Source organism: Canis lupus, chromosome 25, assembly GCF_011100685.1.
Source record: "Canis lupus familiaris isolate Mischka breed German Shepherd chromosome 25, alternate assembly UU_Cfam_GSD_1.0, whole genome shotgun sequence".
NCBI classification, from domain to species: Eukaryota; Metazoa; Chordata; class Mammalia; order Carnivora; family Canidae; genus Canis; species Canis lupus.
Window position 1 is genome coordinate 15,498,780 of NC_049246.1, and position 27,859 is coordinate 15,526,638.

Here is a 27,859-nt window from a genome sequence, read left to right on the forward strand (position 1 = left end):
CCGAGCGCGTAGACTGCACCGCACCCTCGCACCCTCGCACCCTCCTCGCACCCTCCTCGCACCCTCGCACCTCGTCCCGGGCCCCGCGGGCGGGGAAGGGGGCGCTCTGTGGGGCGGAGAGGACGCAGGTGGGAAGGTAGGTGTGGGGTCTCGGGGAAGCTGCAGGGGAACCGGGGACCCCGACAACCGAGGCGTGAGTGTGTAGGGCTGCGAGAGAAGGAAGGGGGGAGCAGGGGAGCCGAGGGGGAAGCCGCGCTGGCCCGCGACCGTGCTCTACCTGCTGCACTTCTTGGGGTCCCGGCGAGCAAACGGCCACAGGATTTCCCTTCATTCCCGACCGGAGGAGACCACTGTCTTCTCTCCGTCCTCCTTCCTCGGCGACCGCAGCCACCCCTCTGCGTCTGGGCGGGGGTGCGGCTCCCCGGAGCCGCGGGTGCCCACATCCCCGCCCGGGCTCGGGCCCCGCCGCCGGGGGAGCGCGCGGAGGCGGAGGCCAGACTCCCGCGGGGAGGGCCCAGCCCGGCGACGGCCCCGCCCCCCGCGCCCCGCCCCAGCCCCGCGTCCAGCCCCGCGTCCAGCCCCGCGTCCAGCCCCGCGGCCGCCCGCGCCTGCACAGGAGCCCCTGGTGCCTCGAGCCCCACCCCTGCCCCCCTTCCCTCCTGCGCCGGGGCGCGTCCCGCACCCCCGCCCGCGCGCTGCTCCCGCGCCCACCCGGCCTCGCAGCCCTGCGCCCGCCCCCGCCGCCCGCTCCCCGCGGCCCCCTCGGGTCCCGCCGCGCCCGCCGAGCGCGCCGTGCGCTGGGAGCTGGGGAAGAATTCGTCCCCGCACCGGGCTCCTCGCCCCTCGCCGTTACAGCAGGCAGCGCCTTCCGAACCTGCGGCGTTTTCGGGCGTCCCTGCGCGGGGAACGGCCCCATCCGGGAGCCTCCGGGGTCTCGCCGAGAACCCCCTGGGCTTCAGAGGCTGCGCGGGTCACTCCTCGACACTCTTGGAAAGCGAGGGCCAGGTCCCCCCGCCAGGAGGCATCCCTCGGGATTTGCAGAAACTCTCCGCGGTGGCAGAAATATTGCTGCACGTTATTAGCTCTTACAACCAGCTCCCAAGTAGGGAGTGCTGACCCATCAGTTTTAAGAAGGCTCTTTTACTCTGTTTTTCTCGAGGCCTGCAGAGGTTCGCCCAACTGTGTTGATATGGAATATAGTTATCCTAATTAGTGCTTGTATTTCAATCATTTATTTCCTGGTTGACATCCATGCGTACACTCGGACCCCTTGGTCTACATAGGACAGTGACTTGGTTTTAGCAGTTTTGTGTCTGGAGAGTGGTGTGGGAAATATTTGAACATGTTTGGTGAATGTCCTAGGAGGTAGATTAGCTCATTCCCGAAAGGATCATTTTTTGGTATATTTTATGATTTCTTAGGTGGAGATATGCTACCATATTTGGAACCAAATGGAAACATGAAGATGTTGGGGAATTTACACGTTTTTCATGTAACAAAATGGGTAATTGTAAGGCCGAGACGTTTGCAATGCTTAGATTACATTAAAGCACGCTTTTTCAAAGGTAGGAATCAAAAGCGGGTAAGTTAATTTCCCAGAGAAGTGCAGTGAAAATCTTCATTAATTATTCTCTACCTCATGGATTGTGACAGTGACAACCATTTGTTTCAAGAACTTTATTCTCACAAGGAAGATAAGATTGACAGAGGTTGAGATATACTGTTAAGGATATACTAATCATTTCGTAACTCTTTCACAGACAATGAAAAGAACTGTGAACCCTTGCTCTAAAAATGTCCCTACTATCTAGAAAAAGTCTCAGTTTATATATTTGTGTCAAAGAATTCAGAAGTTATTAATACATTTTAATTGCGAAAACTAATGTGATGTGAGTCAGGGCTTCTTTTTTCTTGGCTTAGAAAGAAGTAACTGGCAACAATTTGATGCTGTGGATGGTGAGAACACTGAAGATCCAGAGCACTTGCCATCATTATCCTGGCAGAAAAGCTAATATATCCAAAGTGGTATAGGGGAAAAAACCCAAGAGTGTGTACAGGGTGTGAAGGCTCAGTTTGACCGACTACCTTATTAGTAAAAAATATTTTTGAGCCACCCAGTACATGTATATCTATTTGTAAATTATGTGCATTTCTGAATACACAGTGTATTGCATGCATAAAATTAACACTTTACATTTTAAAAGGAAAGGTAAATGTACATACAAATAAGAAAAGTATTGGAATGAAATGAGGGTCTCTGCTTACCCTCTCCATGAAACAATTGTAAGTGGTGAAAATATTTTTAAAAGAATCATTTAAAGTCTCTGAGAATTGTCCCAAGGGCATACAGCAAATGAAGAAATATTTATTCATGAAAATCTACTAAATCTTGGTAAGAAGAGCAATAATCTGGGCCACAACCCACTCCTCCAGCTCCCAGCTCAATGTTGTGGAGGTGCCACTCTGGATGAGTGCAGCTTCTCTCCTCCAGTTCCCAGTCTGGGATATTGGCTTCTCTCTGGGAGGGGCAGGCATCCACCATTTTCAGCCCCAGTCTCCCAAGCCATGTGCCAGAAGCATTACTCCAGGCAATATGATGTGGCTGAGAGGTGTGGGGCTTTCCACCTACCCAGACACCACTGTGGGGTAGAAGCTCTAGCCTAGGTATAGAGGGGTTGAGAATATTGGGCTACTACTACTGTTCCCCACTCTAGCGCACTCAAGGTGGGGGTTCCACATTGGGAGAGGAAAACTGAGAATACCAAGGGATACAGACCCCAATAATAGAGCAGAAGTGTCACTGTAAAGAGAAAGGCTGCTGCCCACCTCCAGCTCCAGGGCAGTGGGGCAGAGGTTCTGTGCAGTGGGAAAGACAATAGTCCCATAGCTCTTCCGAAGAAGGGTGATTTTCTCTGGAAGAGAGTGTGGGGAAGTTCACCCCTAACGGTGCTGTCAGAAACACTGGAGATATTGGGAATAAGCAATTAAGAGGAGGATGGTAGCTCCATGATAGCAAAAAGCTAAATAGCTAGAAATTTAACAGAGAAAATCAGGAAAAAGAATGGAGCCCTCCTGGGGTGGAAAAAGCCTCAGAGACTGACCTCAAAGATTACCCGTGCAAAGAGGCTGGACTGTAATTGGATCTGACTGTGGAATGGGTTATGCCCAGGTGTTTTTAAAAATAACAGGAATCCACTAACAATTAGAACAGCCTCAGAACCAAGTGTGATATTCATAGAGGCAAACCAGCCAGAAGCTTAACAGGGACATTAGGGAAAAGAGTCTCAGAGGCTCCTGACCAAGAAAGAAAAGAGAGGATTCATTCCAATGTCGAGGGTGAAAGAGGGGCCATCATTATCAACCTTAGAGAAAAGATTATAAAGGAATACTGTGAACAACTGTATGCTGACAAATTATGTAATTTATATGATATATGCAAACAAATGCAGAAGAATGCAGTGTGTTCTCTTCTCTAAACCATGCACAAAAGTTAATTTAAAATGGATCATAGGCCTCAATTCAGGAGCTTAAAGAAAAGACTTTCAGAATAAAACATCAGAGTAAACCCTGGTAGCCTTGGGTGAGGTAAATCACAAACAACAAATGAAAAAATAGATTTGTCTTCACCAAAATTAAAAATGTTTGTGCTACAAATTATGCCATCAGGAAAGTGAAAAAACCATGGTCAGAATGGAAGAAAATATTTGTAAATCATATATCTAACAAGAGACTTATAACAAGGGGCATCTGGGTGGCTCAGCAGTTGAGCATCTACCTTTGGCTCAGGGCATGTTCCTGGGGTCCTGGGATTGAGTCCCACATCGGTCTCCCTGCAGGGAGCTTGCTTCTCCCTCTACCTATGTCCCTGCCTCTCTCTGTGTGTCTCTCATGAATAAATAAATAAAATCTTTTTTAAAAAAGAGACTTACAACTAGATATATAAAGAACATTTACAGTTCAGCAGTAAAAAGACAACCCAATTAAAAATAGGTAAAAGATCTGAATAGATATTTCTCCAGAGAAAATATATAAATAACCAGTAAGTACATGAAAAAATGCTCAATGTCATTAGCCATTAAGGAAATACAAACTGAAATCATACTAGGAAGTGGAGATGTAAAACTTTAAGTAACTTAACAAAGATCTTACAGTGACCAGCAGTAAGAGATCAGAACCCATGATCTCTGGACCCAGAAAGACTCTTAACATTTCATGAGACTGCCTACGCATACTCAGGTTACTGATGCTCAGAATCACTCACCTGTAGAACGACAGTGATTTGGGGTACAGAGAGTTAAATGAGTTAATGTTTGTAAACTGAAGAGCACAATCCTTAGTATCTCATAAGTTATTTTTTAGTTAGGCTGTCTTTTCTTTTTTTCAATGCTAATGTAGGCCACTTTTCACTGACGACTCCAACAAATAGTAGTAAGGAAGGTACTTTTGAATGTCCTAACTAGCTGACATTTACTATAAAGTGCTTCATGTTTATATATATATATATATATATATATATATATATATATATACACATTCACATATATATATTTAAAATACCATGTTCACACTTGCATAACGTAGTACTTAAAATATACGTGTGGCATGGTATGCTTTTAATAGAGTAGTGGATCTTTGTAAATACTCAGGGAGCTTGTGAGAAAAAATGATTAGACAAAGAATACTGAGGGACTCTGCTTGTGAAGGCCAGAGTTTTGACAGTAAAACTTCAATTTAAACAATATAGGACTACATATGAGCTTATATTTTTTCTTTTGCCAAAAAGAACCCTTAAAAGAGCAGTTTCTCTTCTCTTACTATCTAATATTTCATCAAGAAGGTTATTTTAATATCCGACTGTGTTGAATAAATTATTTCAAGATAAAATATATTCCTTAAACTTAATATTGAACTTTATTAGAAAAGTTAATGCTTTCCCTTGATTTTTTTCTCACTTATTCTTGTAGTGTCAAAAATTTTCTCCAGGTGAAAGATGATAAAATTATTCAAAAGGGACTTTATGGACCTTTATGCCCAAGAAGAATCATTCCAGGGTCTGGTGACTGAGTGACGCAAAGTCGACCCACTTCCTGCGGGGGTGTGGGGGGTGGGCAACGGGTCTCCTAACAGCCCTGAAGCCCTGAAGACCAGAAGCTGAGGGAGAATTAGAGGCAACTCCCTTGATATGGTTAAATGACACTGACTGCCGGTGACAGACTGCTTTCTAGGCACAAATGAGACCTGTCTTTAGAGGTGTCCAGGAAACACTTGGCAGGTGGAAAGGAGGCTTATGCATTGTTAGAAGTCATAGCCAATTCCTATTTGGGCTAAATATTTTTTGATCTGAGTATTTACCACTCCTATTTCTGATTGAAATTTGTGTGTATTCGGGAAAGTCTCAAAAGCAGAAGGTGGAGCTACTTTTGAGTTGGCTTTTTTGTTTTCATGTTGTTTTTTTCCAGGATACTTGGCACAGGTGTGGTTTGAGAAAGTGGTTGATGGTATGTAGGGGAACCCACAAATATTAGAAATGGGATTTAATAGCATTTTGTTTGTTTGTTTGTTTTTGTTAGGCAGTGACTTACAAAAATATTTACTTTTCTCTCATGTTGTATGCCAGTCATTGCAGTTGGGCTGCTGCTGCTCTGTGTCATAGGTTTTCTCATTTCAGGACCCAGGCTGAAGGAGTAGTCATTATTGGAAGCAAGCTGTCCTTAAGGAAAAAATCAAGAGAGCTGATGGAAACACACAGTGTATCTCAAAGTTCCTATTTCAACCTGACATGTGTTAACCCCAGTACATTCATATTCCAGAGGAAGTCACCTGCCCAAACCTAGTATCAACCAAGTCTTAACATATATGCTTGTCAGTCACAAGACGTTGTAGGCCAGTTGGTCATGGATGTGCATACTTCCCTAAATTATTTAGTCTAAAGTCTAAAACAAATACTTTGGAACAATAATGCAGTCTACCACAGGAGTGTGGCATTGATTAACATAAGATTTAGTGAAATTTAATAGTCCCAGATTTTGTTGTTGAGTTTTCACTTTTTACCTTAAAAACTCAGCAAGTTTTACATAATTTCAAAACAAAAAAAAAAAACTTATTGTTTGTGATTTGATTAAGTGATTTCACGTAGAATGACACTTCTATTACATTTACAACAATTATACTTTCTTTCTTTGCTAGGACACTGGGTTTTTAGGCTGGGGCATGCTTGCCTAACTCTGGGGGTCACTTGATACTGACTCAGAAATACAGCTCCCTAATTGGTTCATGGATACCTGTGTGTATATTTTACATGATTTTCTTGTTAAATCTGCATATATATTAAAAATCATGATTCCTAGGGACAGAAGTCTCATTAAAGTCAAATACTATTTCTATAGTATTTTATTGGTGTAACAAATATATTAAACAAAAAAATCAGAGTACTTAAAAAAATATTCCTGGGACACCTGGGTGGCTCAGTGGTTGAGTGTCTGCCTTCAGCTCGGAGCGGAGCGTGATCCTGTGGTCCTGGGGTTGAGTCCTGCATCAGGCTCCCCACAGGGAGCCTGCTTCTCCCTCTGCCTATGTCTCTGCTTCTCTGTGTTTCTCAAGAATAAATAAATAAAATCTTAAAAAAATATTCCTGTACTTATCAAAGATGATAGATGTTCCAGATGATCTTTACATACTCTTAATTTTTATAAACTTGAGTTATTTCAAAATTTTTCTTTTTACCATCATTAATGAAATCAATGAACAATGCAATAGGATTTTGTTTCAGAGTTCCAACAAGCCATAATTAATAGCAAATGTTGCGTTCAGTGATCACAGTCACTTGCCTTTTTCTTTTGTTCAATTCAGTTATTTTGTGTACTGAACATTTCCAGTTTCTCTCTGAAACGCATTCCTTGGTCATAGTAACATTCGGTTTTATAGATGATTTTTATTTTCAAAATTTCACATCTATTTTTTCATTTCTAATCTCATAAGGTCCACAAGAGATGGTCTGATAAATGATTTGCTGTATAGCCATAGACTTTGAAGTTTCATCAAAATGCACCCTTACATTTCTTTAGATCTCTTGTATTTTCTTTCGTTTTATTGAAATCATTTTGATTATGCAATAATAAAAGGTAATGACCCAGATTTTTTCCAGTGCATGAACATGTTGGGAGCAGTCAGACATATTCTGAAACAGAATGGACTCTTAATGCTCCTAACATCATTTGTGTATTTTTCTTTCAGTATATTAAGTGTGTCTCAGTGTCTAAAAGTAATAATTGCAACCTGACAGAATATGTTATTCCTGGCAATTATTTAACTATTAGAATAATATACCTTTATTTATTTTCCTATTAGCTTTCTACATTTCATATCCTTTATTCACTGTATACTTTCACTGAATTTTTCACAGGAGAAACCCCTATCCATTTCTTAGAATTCATAACCTTAATTCAGAATAGTTAAAATGATGGCCACCATCTCGTGCCACTATTAAACTTCACTAACTATTAATTTAATCAATTTTACTATAATTTATTAATTGTAACAAAGTAATTTCCAGAGGCATAGTAATGCTAAATACTATCTGTCATTCCCATTCCTTCTGAACTCTCTTCTCTTTCCTCCTTCCCCTTTTTATATTAACAGATATTCTTATTTAAACTTTCTTTCTCTCCCTACCCTCTCTTTTCTGTTTTGTGTTACTTTGTGATTTCTCTTCAGTTTTTTCTTTCCATCAACTTTTCTTCTTTTACTTCAATCCACCATCTCTTTTTCTTTTCCACTTATTCATTTTGTTTCATTTCAGACTTTTTTAATTTGATGTTTTCACTTTTAAAATTACTTCCTTTTTTCCTATTTCTTAATCATTCACTATTAATAATCATTCACTATTAATCATTCACTATTAATAACACAAAGGAATTCATCCAAATCTCTGTTGTGTCATCTAGCATGAGGAATGATTTGAGAATTAACAGGCCTCAATTATGCCTATCTGAAAAAAATAAAATTTAACAAACCTAAAGAGAGGCCTAAAGTCTGAATGAATGATGAGTCCAAGTATTACCAGCACTTAAGTAAGGTTAAAAAAAAAAAAAAAAACCTATGTAAGACTGAATAAGAGAAAAATTCTTCTCATAACATGGAAGTAAAAGAAATAAAGAGTAGCTAGGGAAGGAAAGGCAAACTAGTTAGGTGGTAGATTCTGAAGATACAATAAATACATAAGGGGAGTAAGAGAAGGAAAATGGACCTGATGGAGGAAGAGATATAGCAGAAGGAAAAAATGAGAAAATTTTTCTTCAAATGAAGAAAGTTGTGCATATTTACTAAAATTTCACCACATTTAAAGCAGAATTAAAGATATCATAATTTTTTTAAATTTTTTTAAAACTTGAATAATAAAAACAATCTTCCAATTATAAAAAATATTCATATAAAGTACAGCATGGGGAATATAGTCAATAATATTGTAATATAATAATACTAATAACAATACTAATAACAATAATAATATTGTAATATTGTAATAGCTTTGTATGGTGACAGATGACCATTGATCATGGTGAGCATTTCAGAATGTATATAAATGTCAAATCAATATGTTATTCATCTGAAACTACTATAATACTGTACTATATTTCAATAAAAAAGATAATTTATTGACAAGGAAAAATAAATGCCTAGTAAGGTGATAGAATGAGCTTTGCTTTAGAATTTTTTTGGTAATATTAAATATTGAAAGATAACAAAAACATTTTCAGGTTTATGGTTTAGTAGGATTTGACTTCTGCAAATATAACACTTATGTCAAATAGCAAAAGGAGTACTTTCAAATGTATGAGGACTATAAAACTATATCACCATGTATTATCTCTAGAAACACTGAATATTTTAGAAAAATATTATACAACAAAAGGGAGTAGTGAAGGGAATTAAAATATGATAAATTTCTCTTTCTTATGAGAGGGTCTATGTAAGCTAGCTTGTTCCTTATGTTGACAGAAGAATGTAAATTTTTATAATAATAAAGCCATTAAAATAAAATTAACTGTAGTGCTTCAAAATCCTAAATCACCAAAAATGGGATTATTTTTGGCTATTTGAGGGGGAAAAATGAGGAAATAATAGAAGAAACTAAACATGTTAAAATTTTTTTAAAAATTAGAAAAGTAATTTAACAAAAACAAACAAACAAAATACAATGACAATATGATGGACTCTAGGTTTGGAAACTCACATTTTTCCTATCCTCTTCTCTCATAGCGATATAAGAAAGCTGAAAACTAGATTCCCTGGGCTATGCTGAAGCTGGTGTCTCAATGTATTAGGTTCTACTAGTCATATATGTGTAATCATCCAAGAAATCTTTTAAGTGGTACTGAGTCATCCACTGAGGAAAGAGACTGGACTCAGGCTACCTGGTTTGTTGTCATGGATATGAGAGGGGATCTGAATAATGTATTTGATGAAGTGACACCCATCGGGAAATACACATGCTTTCTAATGTTCATGGATTAAAAAAAAAAAGAGAATTTGTTTTCTTTTGGTAAATACCCAATAGTGGAATAGCGGGATCATATAGTATTTCTACTTTTAATTTTTTGAGGAACCTTTATACTGTTTTCCATAGTGGTTATACCAGTTTACATTCCTACCAGCAATTCACCAGGATTTCTTTTTCTCCACAGCATCGCCAACGCTAAGTTATTTCTTGTCTTTTTTATTTTGGCCATTCTAACATGTATATGGTGATATCTCATTGTAGTTTTGACTTGCATTTCCCTGAAAATTAGAGACATTGAGCATCTTTGTCATGTGTTTGTTGGCATTCTGTATGTCTTCTTTGGAAAAATGCCTATTCAGGTCTTCTGCCTTTTATTTTTTTAAGATTTACCCATTTGTTTGAGAGAGAGAGAGAGAGAGAGATCAAGCACAAGCAGAGGGACAGGCAAAAGAAGAAGAAAGAGAGAATCTCCAGTAGATTCCCTGCTGAGCATGGAGCCTGACATGGGCCTCAATCTCATGACCTGGAGATCATGACCTGAGCCGAAATCAAGAGTTGGATACTTAACTGAGACACCCAGACGCCTCTGCCCATTTTTAAATCAGATTGGTTTTTATTTTATTTTTTTTATGATTTTATTTATTTATTTATTTATTTATTTATTTATTTATTTATTTATTTATGAGAGACACAGAAAGAGACGCAGAGACATTGGCAGAGGGAGAAGCAGGCTCCCTTCCATAAGCCTGATGCAGAACTTGATCCCAGGACTCTGGGATCATGACCTGAGCCAAAGTCAGATGCTCAACCACTGAAGAACCCAGGTGCCTCAGATTTTTTTTTTTTTTTTTTTTTGGTGTTGAGTTTTTCAAGTTCTTATATATTTTGGATTTTAACCCCTTATTGGATATTTCATTTACAAATATCTTCTCCCATTCAGTAGGTTGCCATTTTGTTTTGTTGTTGGTTTCCTTTGCTGTGCAAAAGCTTCTTATTTTGATGTAGTTCCCATAGTTTATTTTTGCTTTTGTTTCCCTTGCCTCAGGAGACTTATCTAGAAAAAAGTTTCTATGGCCAATGTGAGAGAAATTGCTGCTGTGATCTTTTCCAAGAGTTTTATGGATTCAGGTCTCATATTTAGGTCCTTTAGGTCCTATTTTTTTTAAAGATTTTATTTACTTATTCATGAGAGACAGAGAGAGAGAGAGAGAGAGAGGCATAGACACAGGCAGAGGAAGAAGCAAGCCCCATGCAGGGATCCCGATGTGGGACTCGATCCTGGGACTTCAGGATCATGCCCTGAGCCAAAGGCATACAGACATTCAACTGCTGAGCCACCCAGGCGTCCCAGTCCTTGATCTATTTTGAATTTATTTTTGTACTGGGCTATAAGGTGAAATTCAATAATGTACCCAAATTTTTACAGACAGCTAAACAGTAATGATAAGAATCTTATTTACAGTTGTCAATATAATTGGAATAAAACTAGAAATTAAAAGTAAAAGGATGGCAGAAGTTTCCAATTAAATAATTTTCAACCAAACCAAAGTACTGTTTCCTTCTTGAGGACTATTTGGAAGTAAGGACATTTTGGTTGTTAGGGAACCTGGAGCACTGGTGGCATTTAGGGTCCTTGTATGATAAATATCCTGAAGTATGTAAATGATCCTTCTGTGAATGAAGGCTTGTCTTTTCCTGAGTGCCAGTGATGCTCCACTGAGAAACACTATCCTAAGCACTTGAGATTTTTAAAGAATAAGGCTAAAAATGGAAATTAAATGTGAAATTGTAAACTATTCATATGACAGTAAAGAACACTACTGGGCAATATATACACAAAGAAGCATAAATGGTCAATGACTTTAAGGAAAACTATTTCATCATTTAGTAACTAATAAATTGATGATTAAAACAAGATATCTCTTTTTCAGATGGCCAAATACTAAAAAAATACAGCAGTCAGTGTTATAAATGTTTTTGATAAATGACAATCTCATAAACTGTCAATGAGAGTTTTTTATTGGCACAAGATTTTTGGGTGACAAATTTGTACTATCTGAAAAACTTTAAAAAACTATATGCTCATTTGGAATAATTATTCCACAACTATGAAGTTTTTCTTAACATTTAGACAATGTTGCAAAGATGATCTTTGAGATTGTCATAGTATTGTTAATTGTACTAAAAATTAGCTAACAACTGAAATTTCTAATCAATAAGGCATTAGTTAAATAAGTTATTATATAGCTGTACAGTAGAACATCAGTCATCCACTAAAATTATGAGATAACCTTATGTCGACTTAAAAATGTGGCCATGATGTATCACTGATAAAAAAAGACATATACAGAGCAGTCTTATAGAATAATAACTTTTATCGAAAGTACAAATATGCCTCTCTCAGTGAGTGCAAAAGTTTTGAAGAATATGCAATTAAGTATTTTCTTGGGTGTGTGAAATCAAACATTTCTCTTTTTTATTCTTTGCTTTGCTTTCTGAATATTAAATAAGGGGAAAGATTTCCAGTACTTTTGAAAAAGCAAATTATTAGTTAACAACTTCCTATGATTAAATCATTGTGTGAGCTATACTTTGAATTTTCAGAATTCTATCTGTACATTATTGGGAAATAAATCACTATGCTGCATATTTTACAATAATGTAAAATTTAAAAACTCAACTAATTTCAATTAAACTCATCAGATAGAGCAAAGCATCAATATACTGTTAGAAGATAATTATGAAAGATGGATATGGGGATCCCTGGGTGGCTCGGCAGTTTAGCACCTGCCTTTGGCGCAGGGAGTGATCCTGGAGTCCCAGGATTGAGTCCCACATTGGGCTCCCTGCATGGGGCCTGCTTCTGCTCTGCCGGTGTCTCTGCCTCTCTCTCTCTCTGTGTATCTCATGAATAAATAAATAAAATCTTAAAAACAAATAAAGATGGATATGTGAAGCAATTATATTCATACAAATAGTTAAAACCAAAGCTAAAATGACATATCAAAGATAGCATTAAAATTAAGATATCAGTTCTATTCATGTAGAAAAGGTTGCCTGCTTTTCTACTATTCAGGTGAAAAGAACATGCTAATCAACTAACTATTTATTTTGTATTTATATAGATATATATGCAGTTTTGATTCCATTATTCTTAGAATATATTTTTTGTCTATAAATTTATTTTTTCGTCACAAATTTATTTTTTAAATCATTAAGTTAATCTTATTATAGAGCATTTGGAAAATACAGAGAAATAAATTTGAACACCTATTAATCTACTACAACCATTGTTAGCATTTTCAGTTTCATTCTAGTTAGTTCATCCATGTAGACTTCTCCAGAGTTTTAATATTAGTGTCCATATCTATTACTATGAATCCAATTTCCCAACTATTTAGAATAATTTTTAGAAGGGAAATATCCTTCCTTTTCCCACATTGATTAACACTGTAGAGATGGCAAGATGTAAGTACACTTACCTTGGTATCCTGTGCCACCATTTACTCCAGGAAGCACTTCCACCAGTCTTGAATTCAGCCAGGAAAAAAAAAAATGAATTGGTAAGGTTTAGGCAGTAGCTCCAACCTTCATTTCCATTAAAATGCCATAACTACTAGGATCACAATTGTAGGTAATCTCATCAGTAGCATTTGTTATCAATCCAAAGAGAAAAATTGTTCATAGTCCATCACTGAGCTGACAGTGAGCTTGACCTTACTCCCTCAACTTGGGATTACCTGGGTAATTTTCACTGTGGGTAGGAGCCATGTTCATTTATTATGGAAGAAGAGCTATGACATGAAACCATGTAAGAAATAATTGATACTCAACCAGGTCAGAAATAACTGGTCAAATATACATTTTGTTGTTTCTGCGGGTACTTGAAGGCAAAGGCAAGATAATAAAGCTTTGTCAATACACATTCTCCATTGTGTGAGTTTTGTTCAAGGCTTAGTTTGTTGTGGTAATTGCTGACTTGTGAGGTGGGCACAAGTTGTGGTAATTGCTGACTTGTGAGATAGAGAGAATAGGTCCCTCTCACCCACTCATGTGCTACAAGATTCATACTACTGGAACTTGACAAAAGTGCAGCAACCACAGAACTCAGGCATATGCGTTGTGGCTCTCAGCATGCTTTCTCCAGACCTTCACTGCCCAGGGTCCCAGCTGGGGTGTTGGAAATAGAGATGAGGGCACAGATGCTGGGGACTGGACACCTGGGTGAGGTGGGATGTTGCTGGAATGCATAAGCTTCAATCTGATCTGTTCCAGGATCCTTTCAACTTGGATTTTTTCTGCACTATTCAGGAAGAACTGATGCCTCTCTCTACCTAATATTTACCTTTTTTGGGGGTAAATAAACCTTAAGCTCTCATGCTTCTTGAACCAAACTTAAAGTCAGGAAGGTGACATTTTCACTAAGAAAAAAGGAGACCCAGTGGCTCAGAGTTTCTGAGCAGCATCTTTGCTCCATTCAATGGAAACTTTGAAAGTCATTTTCACGAAACTTTCTCTTAAGACTCTGTTTTTATTCATTTACTTTCATGGGAATAAAAGATAAAATCGCCAAGCTGCTTATGAGTTACAGACCCAAAATACCCTTCAACTGAACCAGACTCCTGCATATCACTTTCCAGATAGTAAACTTGGCCAGAGTTAATTCTTCATATTTTACTTTGAACTACTGCCTTCATTTTTCTGTTCTGTATTGGCTATGAGCTAGAACAAATTTTGCACATTATTGTTATTATCAAGTTACTAAATTAAATAATCATATTATCTAAGTAGACATCCAGGAAAAGTATAACACACTGCATTGTGAAGCTGGGGCAGTGATTGTGTATTATACTCTTTCTTAGGTGATGAAAGTTTGCTTCAGAAAACTTTCTTTAGAAAATTCTCAGAGCTGTGTCACATGAGAGTATGGATTGATAGTATTGTGGATCCTATCTTAAAATCTCTAATGATTTGGTTTTAAAATCTAAATATCTTGTGAATAAAATTTTAAATCAAATTTGAACATTTTCAAATGTCAGTCAATGCAGCTGTTTCCTTTTTTTTTTTTTTAAGATTTTATTTATTTATTCATGAGAGACAGAGAGAGAGAGAGAGAGAGAGGCAGAGACACAGGCAGAGGGAGAAGTAGGCTCCATGCAGGGAGCCTGATGTGGGACTCGATCCCGGGACTCCAGGATCAGGCCCTGGGCTGAAGGCAGGCCCTAAACGGCTGAGCCACCCAGAGATCCCCAATGCAGCTGTTTCCTTAAAAAGAATTTTAAATAAAATAAAATATAGAAAAGACCACAGAGCATAAATGTGAAACTCAATGAGTTACCATATTGTGAATGTCCACATATCCAATATTCAGACCAAAAAGCAGAAGCTTATCAGCATGCTAGTAAACTCACTGGTGCTCATTTTCAGGTTTGGCTACCTCCTTCTTACTCAGTGCCAACCACTATCTTGATTTGTAGCAAGAAGAAAAATTTCAGTTTAACCTTTCTTGGGAACTTTAAATGAAATCCTATGACACATAGATGATAGATAAATGACAGATAGATAGGTACTTACATACATACATACATACATACACATGTACATAGACTTATGTTTGGCTTCTCCTGCACATTATGGTTTATGAACCCCATTTGTTTTGTTGTATATAGTTGCAGTTCATTTTTGTTGCTTTGAATACTTAGAACACAATTTATTTTACTGTTGATGGACATTTGTCTTGTTTCCTCCTTTGGCTAAATGAATAATCTTGTACATGTCCTCTGGTAGACTGTGCAAACATTTCTGTTGCATGCGTATCAAAGACTAATCATTGGCTCAGACTGGATAATGCCAGTTTCAGGATCCCAGAACCAATTGTTTTATCAGCAGCATGGTTACTGAGAACAGGTTAAGGTTCCTTGACAGGTTGTTTTTGTTTGTTTGCTTTGCCAAATAGGTAAATCAATTTCACAATTCCAAAGTCAAATCTATAAATCAAGGGGTATTTAGAGGAGTCTGGCTTTTTTTTTGCCTGCCTTCATTTACTGTATTCCTTCTCTCCCCTGGAGAACCACATTCAAAAAGTAGCTACCACAGCGTTTCAGGTATCTCTCTATTCAGCCAGGAAGGTAGCATAAAGGTTGTTAGAAATAGGTTTCTAGGGATCCCTGGGTGGCGCAGCGGTTTGGCGCCTGCCTTTGGCCCAGGGCACGATCCTGGAGACCCAGGATCGAATCCCACATCGGGCTCCCAGTGCATGGAGCCTGCTTCTCCCTCTGCCTGTGTCTCTGCCTCTCTCTCTCTCTCTCTCTCTGTGACTATCATAAATAAATAAAAATTAAAAAAAAAAAAGAAATAGGTTTCTATTGGTGAAAATTGTGGCTGGTTGGTAAGCAAAATGGGTTATGGACATGGTGTTTACCAGTGAAACTCACAGTGTTTAAGATACATAGACACTTGGAGATCCCTGGGTGGCTCAGCGGTTTAGCACCTGCCTTTAGCATCATGCCCAGGGCATGATCCTGGAGTCCCAGGATTGAGTCCTGCATCAGGTTCACTGCATGGAGCCTGCTTCTCCTTCTCCCTCTCCCTCTGCCTATGTCTCTGCCTCTCTCTCTCTCTCTCTCTTTCTTTCTCTGTGTGTGTCTCTCATGAATAAATAAATAAAAATATTTAAAAAAAGATACATAGACATTTTAAGCATATTTGCAGAATTCCATGAATACACTAGAATGTTGAGAGTCAAGTAGCCAAGAGTGGAGCTTTGGATTGGGTTTCTAAGTTGTCTCATGTTCAGCCATCAGTTTGGAAGATAATCAAACTGTGATTTGATGACTGTGAAATATAGTTAACAAAGCTCTATCTACAATGAGAATATTGTCACATTTGCTTTGGGTGAATCTTTGTGAAAGGTGCTGTGGACTTCAAATAATTTACAGACCTGGCTATGAAACTATTTCATGTCTATTTTATAATTAATGTATGTATGACAGCTTTTGATTTGAGACTCAGGATTTAAGTGAAACCTATAATATTTATCTACCCTAACTGTTGCTGGCTACCAATATTACCAAAAAGAATCGTTTTACTATCACTGTTAAGAACGTCCTAAATTACCTTCTTGATCTGGGAAAATCTTACTTATCTTTCAAGTCACTCAAAAGACACGGTATAAAAGAAGATTTGTAACAAAAATAGCAAAGAACAACTAATTAATTGTTTCTAATGAAGATACTGATGATAATGTCATTAGGATTAAATAGTAATAAATACACATTTGAAATTTATAAGCACAGATAATCTAATCTAATCCAATCCAATCTAATCCTGATAGTGTCATGGAAATGTTAGCAAAATATATAATTATTTGATGTTTATAAAACCTTATACCTGAAAGGTGTACTTGCTTAGATTTGCCTTACAGATGGTGGGCATTTGTTTCTGAAAATAAAAATACAGAAATATTATATGAGTCATTTTTAAAATTTGTCCTCAGCAAGTTCATTCCCTGAAAATTAGTTGTTTTTCACATCATTATTCCCCCAGAGGTTTCAATTAAGTTCAAGCATCATCAGGCTGTTTTTGTGTCTGTGACATTCTGAGATAGAGTTGTGAGGAACAAAGGGGGAACGTGCTGGGTTTTGGTAGAATTATTTATAGATTAGAAATTAATTTACCCCCCAATCAGTCCTCCTGACAGATGATTGACAAGGGCCAACAAATTAGCTTCAGAAGGATGGAACTTCTTCCATTCCAAACAGGAAAGCTGTGGGCATGGGGAAAGTGTGCAGGAAGGGGAAAGAAGGTTGAAGTGGCTAAACTTAGAGGAGCCCCAGTAACTGGTGATCCTAATTGTGGACTTTAATTTCAAAATTGAAATATTTGAAAAACAAAACAAAACTAAACTAAACTAAAATAAAATAAAATAAAAGTATTTGGATTCATAATCAGAGCTCAGTGTAAACAGCCTAAAGTTAGGTGATTGCTTAAATCAACCCCAAGAATTGCCTCTATTTTCCTACATTATTCATTGGTGGTAGGACTTCAAATATCACATTAAAATTATTGAATTATTGCACTAACATGATTGCATCAGGTCTTCAAGTTTTTGGCTGTAAAATTTCCCACTCAAACTTGACTGACCACTTGAACAGCTCATTAGAAGATATCAATTTCTCTTTCTTTGATGAACACTCAACATATATAATGACACTTTAAGTTTTAATATTTTAATTTTTCCTTGTAAGTATTAGAATCGATTATTTACTTACAATCTATACATTTAACCCAAGTTTTGAATTAAGTTGAATTCCTATTGCAATTGCCATCTTATTCTTTCATGGTTTAATTAACTAAGCAGATTTAAATATAATATATTTTAGTCTATCATTTCTAAAAATTAACTTTCATGATGTGTTAAGAATTAAATACTGTCAAGCTGCTGCAAAATTGTTACCATTTTAATAGAACTACACAAAACAGGAAGAAATTACTGAGATTTAATGTGCTTCTTGAAAATTTTAGTTATGAGATCCATCAATGCTGACATCTTAATTTTGTTCTACTCTTCAAGTGATGCATTTATTTTTATGTAATTATGAGCTGTCAAAGGCCCCTTTCATAACAACAGATTTTATTTGCTTCACTGAACTTAATGAAATCCATGTGCATGAAAGAATCACAGATATATTTAAATTCAGTACCTGAAATTCTTGTTTCTAATGGTGTCTGATATTTTAAAACATGAAGGCTATTGAAGAAAACAAATAAGAACCTAAGAGCCACAGGTTAAAAGATACTGAAGATATTTACCAGATTTTGATGGCTTGAGTCAGTTTTGTTCCTATATCATTTCAATCTCTTAGATAACTAATTTAATCTTAACAGTACCAGACAGGATCCTGTAATTTTCTTTGGAAAAATGGTTGTCTCCTCTTTTTTTTAAATATTTGTTTATTTATTCATGAGAGACACACAGAGAGAGAGGCAGAGACATAGGCAGAGGGAGAAGCAGGCTCCATGTGGGGAGCCCGATGTGGGATTCAATCCCGGGCCTCCAGGATCACACCCTGAGCCAAAGGCAGACACTCAACCACTGAGCCACCCAGGCATCCCTGGTTGTCTCCTCTTATCTGTGGTTTTGCTTTCCATGGTTTCAATTACCCCCAGTCAACCTTTGTCTGGAAGCAGATGATCCTCCTTCTGACCTATTGTCAGAAGGTCAATAGTAGCATCATAATGCCTACATTACTCACCTCACTTCATCTGATCACTTAGGCATTTTATCATCTCACATCATCACAAGAAGAGTATAGTACAATAAGACATTTTTAGAAAGAGAGAGAAATCACAGTCATATAACTTTTATTACAGTAGGTTGTAATTGTTCTTTTTATTATTATTGCTAATCGCTTAAAATAACTAAGTTATAAATTAAACTTTATCAGAGGAATGTACTGGGAAAAACATAGTACATATACGGTTGGCTAATGTCTATAGTTTCAGACATCCATTGGGTGTCTTGGAACATATCCTCATGAATAAGGGGGGAGTACTCTGTGTGCTGTTATCAGAAAGGATTTTCTTAAACAGTTTTGTTTTGAACTCCCACATCACCCTGAAAAAAGCATTTAGTCCATTCAGTGGTTTCCACAAAGCAACCACTCACATTAAACATTCTGTGAACTTTAGAACCACCTCAAGATTTGGAGGAGGAAATAATTACAAGAAGTATAGTCCTGGGACGCCTGGGTGGCTCAGTGTTTGAGTGTCTGCCTTTGGCTCAGGGTATGATCGAGGAGTCCTGGGCTCGAGTCCCACATCAGGCTTCCTGCATGGAGCCTGCTTCTCCCCCTCGCCTGTGTTTCTGCCTTTTTGTGTCTCTCATGAATAAATAAATAAAATCTTAAAAAAAAAAAAAAAACAGAAGCATAGTCCTGCCACATCCCTGGTACCACATATCCTTCTTCTTTTTCCCTATTTCTGCCTTCCCTTCCCCTCTCCTATTCTTCCCTCGTGTCCTCTCCCCTCTCCTTCTCCTCCTTAATCTTCCTTTCTCCTTCCTTCCATCAGCCACCCTACATCAATGACCCCTGCTCAGTTGGTGGGATTTATTTTGGCCACTCATGCGTAGGTTATCATTTTTGATTGTTGGTTTTGGTCATCTCCCACTTCTAAATATATTATGCTATAGTTATTACATGTATAATAACTCACTTGTGTTCATTTCATAGCTAATGAAGACTCTGAATTCTAATCCTGTGATTTCTTTCTAGTAACCTCCTTTAAGTTTGAGTGCAGTGCAGAAAAAAAAAAAAAAAGAGTATGGACTTCAGGCAGCAAAGTTTTGGATTTCAGTCCACCTCTGCCACTGAAGTGTTAGGTCCTGCACCTCTCTGGGCTTTGCTTCCCAGTAAGGCAATTGAACTAGGTAAACATTCTTAGCCTGGGATCTAAGAATTGGCCTCAGTATTCTTTGAAATTCCTAGAATTATAAGCCAAATTTTGTGTAGGTGTGCACTGGTTTGGACAGTATCTGTAAGCTTTATATGATTCTCAAAAAAAAAAAAAAAAAGCTTCTCAAAAAGTTTCCTTGATTATAATAACTTCATATCCACAGTGTAAGATTATCTATTATATACATTTCTAATGATCACTGTTGAAAAATGCATTAAAATCTTTGGAGCCTCTGGACTATGCTAGAAATTTAAGAAGTCATGGCTTAGTACACTGGAACAAACAAATAAGAGACCCTAAACTATTTTATGAATGTATAAAAACATTATTAAATGTGCTAACCCAGGAACTGGCACTAAACTGGGTAGAAAATAAACAGTTGTCACTCTCCTTACTGCAGTTTTGGTAGATAAAAATATCTATTACAGATTTACATATCTGGAAATTCATGACATAAATTAACTTGAATTAGAAGTCACAAGGTTTCTTAGCTATGGGGTTTCAAGCTGTGACTTTCTGCAACATGTAAATTCAGTGAACCTAAAACTTCTTCACCATGAATAGTCATGAACAGATTTCAAGAATAGTGTCATAATTTCATATTGAAACTACAGTCTAAAAGGTTCATTAACTTTAGCAATAAAATAAATCGGAATTGGCTCAAATTCCTGATCTATACTTAAAAATTTTACCCTTGTGCTCTTTGTTGTTTCTTTTTTAAATCATTTAAAATGCTTTGCAATAATCTGTAACGTAATAATTATGAATATTTTAGATGGAATAAAATAGATGTTTTAGAATCTTAGCTCTCACTTCACTGGCTTCAACTTTAGTGATTTAAAAAAAAAATCCTTCATAAACTTTATAACCACTTTAACCTTGGTTTTATATCTTCAATTAAATACAATTAAGCAAACAGTCAAGTTGTGCCTACTTTATGTCAAGAAATGTGCCAGCCAGGAGAAGAAAAACAAAGAGAAAGACATTCTGTATGAGGAACTTCTTCAAGCTGAATTAACAGCTCACTTTGGAGCATCAGGAAATGAGAAGTGGTTTCAGGTTTTCTACAAGGAGTTTTTTAAAAAATATTGTTGGGATTTTATGCACTGAGCAAAAGTAAAGTAAGAAGCACATGGACTACGATTAGATTTCATATGGAGTATGTCACATTTTGAGTAGATTGTGAATTCGAGATAACTTTCTCTTCTTCACTGGGACATGGTCATGAAGCAGTTTGATATTACTCAGCTTGGTCTTGAGTAAGCGGAAGGAGTTGCAAAGATATTTTGACACCTAACATGAACACTGTAACTTTCTCCTTGGTAAAAATAATTAGAGACGGGTACTAACAGCAAAACTGGGAATTTCTGTGAGTCAAAAACACCCTGAAGTGTGACAAGAAAAGCCACATATGGGGAAATAATATTCATGATGCCTAACCTGCAAAGAATGATTATTTAGAAGATAGAGATAACTCCTCTAAAATTAGCTAAAACCTTGCAAAAGGCAAACAATACAACCAATAAAGGTACAATGTAGATGGTGAAAGATGGTTACCAACTCCTTCCTTCCTTCTGTGTATGTGTGTGGTGCTTTAGTCATTTAGAAATGGACCCTGTTTTTCCTGCCCTTGAATCTAGGCTGGTTTTATGAATTTCCTTGACCAATAAAAGGCAGCAGAAATCATAGTGGTTAAACAATTGGTAGAAAAGGAAATCTGAAAGTCCGATATAACGAAAACATGTTTAACCTCACTAATGATCACAGAAGTGAGAATGGAAGGATGGCATGATTTCACACACATCAGAGAAGCACATTCATAAAGCCTGACAATATCAGGTGACGGTGAGGGTGTCTTATAACAGTGGGGTCGATAAAGGTTGATACAAAAACATTTGAGAACAGGTTTGGAATGTCTAGATACATTGCATACGAACATTTCCCAAACAGCAAACTCTCTTCTATGTGTGCACACTAGACTAATTTTCACATAAGCCTCTGGAAACGTGAGAATATTCAGCATGGCTCTATTCGTTAAAGAAAAAGATTAGAAATCAACTAAATGTCATAAGGAAAAAGAAAAAAAATGTGATGTGTTTGTATAAATGAGAAAAGCAAGGGGCAAAATACAACATACATTTATTGAATGCTCTCACAGGTTGTGGGCACAATTCTAAGTCTTTTCTATGTATTCTTTCATTTTAATTCTCTTAACACCACTCTGAGTACTTGCATTCTCATCAGCATCATCCTTCCTGTTTTATAGAGAAGTGAAGTATTTTCTCAAGACATATGCTGGTGAATGGAAGGGTGGATATTTGAACTCAGCGCTCCATGTTCTTAATGACTCCTTTATGCTGCATTTTGAAAATTGTTGAAGACCTCTGAGGAATCCTTCTGAGGAATGCCATTTGCAAACCTCTGCCCCAGAGGTAGTTGGATGAGGGTATGTACCTGTTACTCCCTTCATGAGTTGCTGGTTAAACCAAGCTTCTAGATCCAGGGTGTTTTCAAGTGTGTACTAGTGTGAGACCAGAGCGGTGTCCAGACAGGAGGATGTTAGCTTGCTTGAGAAGATAAAATATAGGATCATTAAATAAAATGTATCTCAATGTAATAAATTTTGCATACTCGGGAGAAAAAAAATGTAGATTTTATTATATTAAAGGAATATGTGGGCTTTTGTGTTTGAATGGAGACAATCAAATCATTAGACTTGATAGCAGTATATTAGAAATATGCAGGCATGTTGTAAGGATTCAAGGAAATTGTGTATTTTTTAAGTGCCTGACACATGGGTGGGGGGGACAGGTAGCTAAATAAATGTTCTCTTCTTTAATCTGGAATTTCTGTTTGCACTACTAGTGTTTTGTTAACACCTCAATAAACCATGGACTTTCATAGAAAAGCCCTTGAGGTCTGAATTTATGAATTCCTATGTGCTGATTTCAGCATGTTCTAAGTATACAAGCAAAGGAACGAGAAATAATAATGGATTTTGAGTAGCTGTGCAAAGTCAGCAGACCGAAAGATGTCCAAGAACCAGTAAAAGTTTATTAATAAGTAGGGGAAAGTGGAGGTCACCTACTGGCCAAGACCAAGTATGTTCTAGAAATAGTTTATAATTCCCATCAGCAGTAAACAGTCATGAATTTCTGTCACCTTGATAGGTGGAATCACAGGGGAATACCTGTTCCTGTTAAAGATGATGGAGAAGAGCAGCGAATAAAACAAAGAATGAAGCTTAGTGACAGACATGTCACCACCATGAAGCTTAGTGACAGACAATAAACACATAAATATGTAAGATATATCCTTTCAATATTGGGAGAGATGGTGATAAATGCCTTAATGGACAATAAAGCAGGAAAGGGGGTTATGATGTGCAGATGAGCCCCAAGGATCAAGACTGTAAATTAGGTAGTGATGTCTCCTAGAGAAGTGGCCTTTTAGTAAAGATCTGAAGGAAAAAACTGTTCTGTAAAAGAGAGTAGCAAGTATAAGAGGGTGCCCGTTAGTTCTAGAAACAGCAAAGAGGCCAATTTACTTGAGCACAGTAGCTAGAGAGAGCATGGAAATGGAGATGGCCAGATCAGGTACCATTTGCTGGCCACCAAAAAGACATTGGCTTGTTCTCTAGGTGTGATGGGAAACCATTGAATGATACTGGAATGGACCGAATTGTGTCCCCTCCCCCACCCACTTCACATGTTGAAGTCCTAAGCCCCAAGGTGACTATATTTGGAGATTTGGCCTTTAAGGAGGGAATGGGTTAAATGAGGTCCTAAGGGTGGAGCCCTCCTAATCCAATCTAATTGGTGTCCTCATAAAACGAAGAGATTAGAACATCTGACAGATGTTAGGTGTGTGAGGACACAGGGAGAAGGTGGCTACCTGCAAGCCAAGGAGAGAGGCCTCTGGAGAAACCTAACCGGCTGGCTCCTGGATCCTAGACTTCAGCCTCTAGGACCATGAGAAATACATTTCTGTTCTTTTACACCACCCATTGAATAGATTGTGATGACAGGGGCAATGTGGAGAAGTTTATTGCAATAGTCCAGGTGAGAGATGACAGGGGTTTGGGTCAGATTAACCCATTAATGGGAGAGGCTGTATCCTAAGCTTCCTAATTGGCTGGTTGTGGGATAATTTTACTTACTGGAACAGAAATCTGTGGATCTGAAAGATAGACACCATTTTCTTTGAAGGGCTTTGTTGGGAAAGTAAGTTTTGAGGGTCAGTAATTTAGATCTTGGAGCAATCTGTGTTCATAGATAGGACTTGGGTCCCCTGATATAGTACATATACATGCTATAATATATATTCCTCATATATAGAGAAAGCATCAAATATTTTACATGTATATCCTTCTAATATGTATTGTATATGTAACTGTCCTATATATTTTTGGATAAGCCTCCCTAGAACTCCATTTTTGCCTAGAATAGCTCTTTTAGTCTGATTAGAGAGAGCTGGAAGGGCTATAAAGAGTTTCTTAGGAAATTTCCATCCACCACACTATTAACTTTGAAGGCACTTCCATTTCTGTGTTTTTACACAAAATCCCTCCCTTTCAAGCTCTTCCCAGCTCCAGCCTCCTCCATGGAATCATTTCGGGTTCCTCTAGCCCTTCCTGAGGGTCTTATATCTGAGCTATTTACTAATTATTTGCATCTTGCGATTCTGTTATTTTTTTAAAGATTTTATTTATTCATGACAGACTCAGAGAGAGAGAGAGAGAGAGAGAGAGAGGCAGAGACTTAGGCAGAGGGAGAAGCAGGCTTGCTACAGGGAGACTGTTGCGGAACTCAATCCCAGGACCCTGGGATCACGATCTGGGCCAAAGGCAGACTCTCAACCACTGAGCCACCCAGGCATCCTGTGATTTTGTTATTATATACTTTACTGTATATTCCACAAAATAGTTCATAATCTTTAGTATATGTTTCTTTTGATGTGTTTACCTGGCTAGGTTGTGAATTCACTGAGAGCAGTAACTTGCCTTGATGTTTTATTCTTAAAAATACTGAGATAAGAAGTGGTCAAAGCTTTGGTTAGATATTTTGCTTATGCTAAACAGAAAAACACTTTTAAAATAAATTGGATGGATAATTCTTTGCTTTGAGGAATAATTTGTTTCAACACTTTTCAAAAGTAATCTCTTAAAGAGAAATCATTTTCACATTAATATTAAATTAGAGATGTGTATCACTGGAATATTTTTATTGCTTTAGAAAATAAAATCACACATAAAAGGGGAAAAACTCTTCTGGACAAATGTCAACACAGCATTCCTAATAATTACAATATCCTTTTATTCTGAAAATACAATGCAGATTCAAACAAAACATGATGCAGCAAAATGGAATGCCCTCTGGCAACATGATATTCGGGTCAGCATGCCCAGTGATGTTTATAGGAGTTGTAATTTAATGATTTAAATTATTTAATTACATTTTGTAATGATTTTTGTATGAGTCCAAACTCCTAAACAACTTAAGGTCATTTCTAAAACAAATTTTTAGACCTTTTTTGTAGCTTCCTGGATAGATGAAAATTTTGCTGTGAATCTCTTACAGGGAAACAATGAAAAATAACATTAAGGCCTCAAATAAACAATCCCTTACTGAACAGTTAATTCATTTATTGAATGTTGATAATTATTTATTGGATGTTGATGTAGGCCAGGTCGAGTGAAGAACAGGATGGAGAAGGTTAAGTCTCACCATCAACTAATGCATTTAATAAATTTCAATCAAACAAATCTCTGCTTGCTAGTGTAGTGGAGAGTTCACAATGGATTGATTATATTTATGGGAGATGCATTATGGATTATTAGCAATTCAATTGCAGGTGAGGTCTAAAATTAGACATTACTCATAGCCTGATCTTTCTTTCTCTTTTTGGGGTCTTCTCTGAAATATTAAGATGCTTTCCCTGTATGTCACACATCATGCATATGTGTATGGTCTGCTCCTCCATCTGACTTGAGGCGGTGTGCTTGCTGGGATCAGCACTTGATCACCAGTGCCCCATCAGATCAGAAACTGGAAACTGGCACATCAAAGTACGTATGCAATGTTAGCTAATGAATGGATGTAGGCATGAGTTAAAGGTATGATCCTGTGTGAGCTGTAATTTAAAATTTGCTCTTTAGAGTGTACTATATACATTTATTTGTTTCTTTTCATTTTATAATACTACTGCTTTCCTGGAACAAAGTATGTCTTGAATTGTGCTTGTCATTTTCCAGATTTATCCATGGTCCAGTACATACTTTATTTAACTTGAATATTAACATGTGTTTTTCTGTAGGTGTTCCTGTGTTTGTTTGCATGTATTTTGCTATTTGGAAAGTTGTTTTTTTTTTTTTTTTAAACATAGTTCCCATGAATATGAGGAGGTCCTCAATTATACTTGAATTTGCATTATTTGCTTAATAAGATAAGACCAGATGTGCTAGATAGTTTAAACAGTATGTATTCCAAGACCAGATGTGCCTCTGTTAAATCACCAGTTCAAGGTAATAAATATGCTGCTGTTGTACGCTCACTTTCATTAAAATCTATCTCTAGGCAATTTATCTTTATTAATTTGTGGGGTTTTTTTTCCCTTGAAAATGGCCAGAATGTTTTGGCCCAGAAATTCAGACTCCCTGCCGACTGCGGAATTATACCTCTGGTAACTCTTTTGAAAGCAGTCTTCATTCATCTTACAATGGAATAGCATGCCTTTTTTCTTTGTATTTTTATCATTGTTTAATATATGCTGTACTTATGATTGCAATACTAATTTGCATACATTGTAAAAATTGTGAAAACCATGCTATAAAGAAAAATTAACACTAGCTATAACCCCAAAATCACTAATATTTTATGTATTTGTGCACCATCTTTTTTTTTTCTATGCCTTGAAAATTATCTCTATTAAAATTTTCCACTCAGCATTTTATCTAGCCAAATGACCAATGTCATTGTGGAGACAGTTAAAAAGCATTTATTGAAGTTAAATCCAGGTACAATAAAATTCTTTTATTCCTCATATGTATTGAGACATTTCTCTTTCCCTTTGTACTCAGTGCTTGTCTATGTTATGCCCCTTTAAATTTTTCAAGGTTAAAATTATTTGACTCACACAGTGAACAATAACTTTGAAGTCCTCATCGTCTGTTCTGTGCCTTAGAAAAGATGCAAAGTGATTGTCTTGACACAATTTTGGTTTTATATTTGGGCAAGTAACTGTGTTTTAATAGAATCTTTGCCTTTCACAAAAGGTGGCCAGCCCAACCACAGTTCTATTGTCTCTTCAGATATACATGTCTTCATTCAATTGTCAGCACTAAATGGTATTGTATAATTGAAATTTGCTAAGAGAATAGAACTCAAATGTTCCCTCTCACACACCCATAAAAGTAAGGAGATGGATGTGTTAATTAAAAAATGGGGGGCAGCCCTGGTGGCTCAGTGGTTTAGCGCCACCTTCAGCCCAGGGCCTGATCCTGGAGACCCGGAATCAAGTCCCACGTCAGGCTCCCCTCATGGAGCCTGCTTCTTCCTCTGCCTGTGTCTCTACCTCTCTCTCTCTTTCTCTGTCTCTCATGAATAAATAAATAAAATCTTTAAAAAAATTTAAAAAATGGGGAGGGGATCTTTATGTATCTAAACCACCACTATATATACTTTAAATATCTTACAATTTTATATGTCAATTATCCCTCAATTAAAGCTGAAAGTTTAAAAAAACTATGAAAGATAAACTTGCCAAATATTTATTGGAGGAATGTTTTCTAGCTGCATTTCCAATGTTCAACAAATCTTGATTACAGAAATGACATGGCCCATTTTGTGTGCCAGATATGAATCATTTAGCTGGGAAAATTTCCCTTTCTGTGTTGGCTGCTGCTAA

At 37.3% G+C, this 27,859-nt stretch overlaps 1 long non-coding RNA gene across 1 annotated transcript; it reads left to right on the plus strand.

The window, feature by feature from the left end:
- Positions 1-27,403, plus strand: LOC106557754. The gene is made up of 5 exons (XR_005378459.1): positions 1-136; positions 1,422-1,565; positions 22,221-22,400; positions 23,125-23,257; positions 25,883-27,403. It is a non-coding gene; the product is annotated as an uncharacterized LOC106557754 (long non-coding RNA).
- The last annotated feature ends 456 nt before the right edge of the window (positions 27,404-27,859 follow it).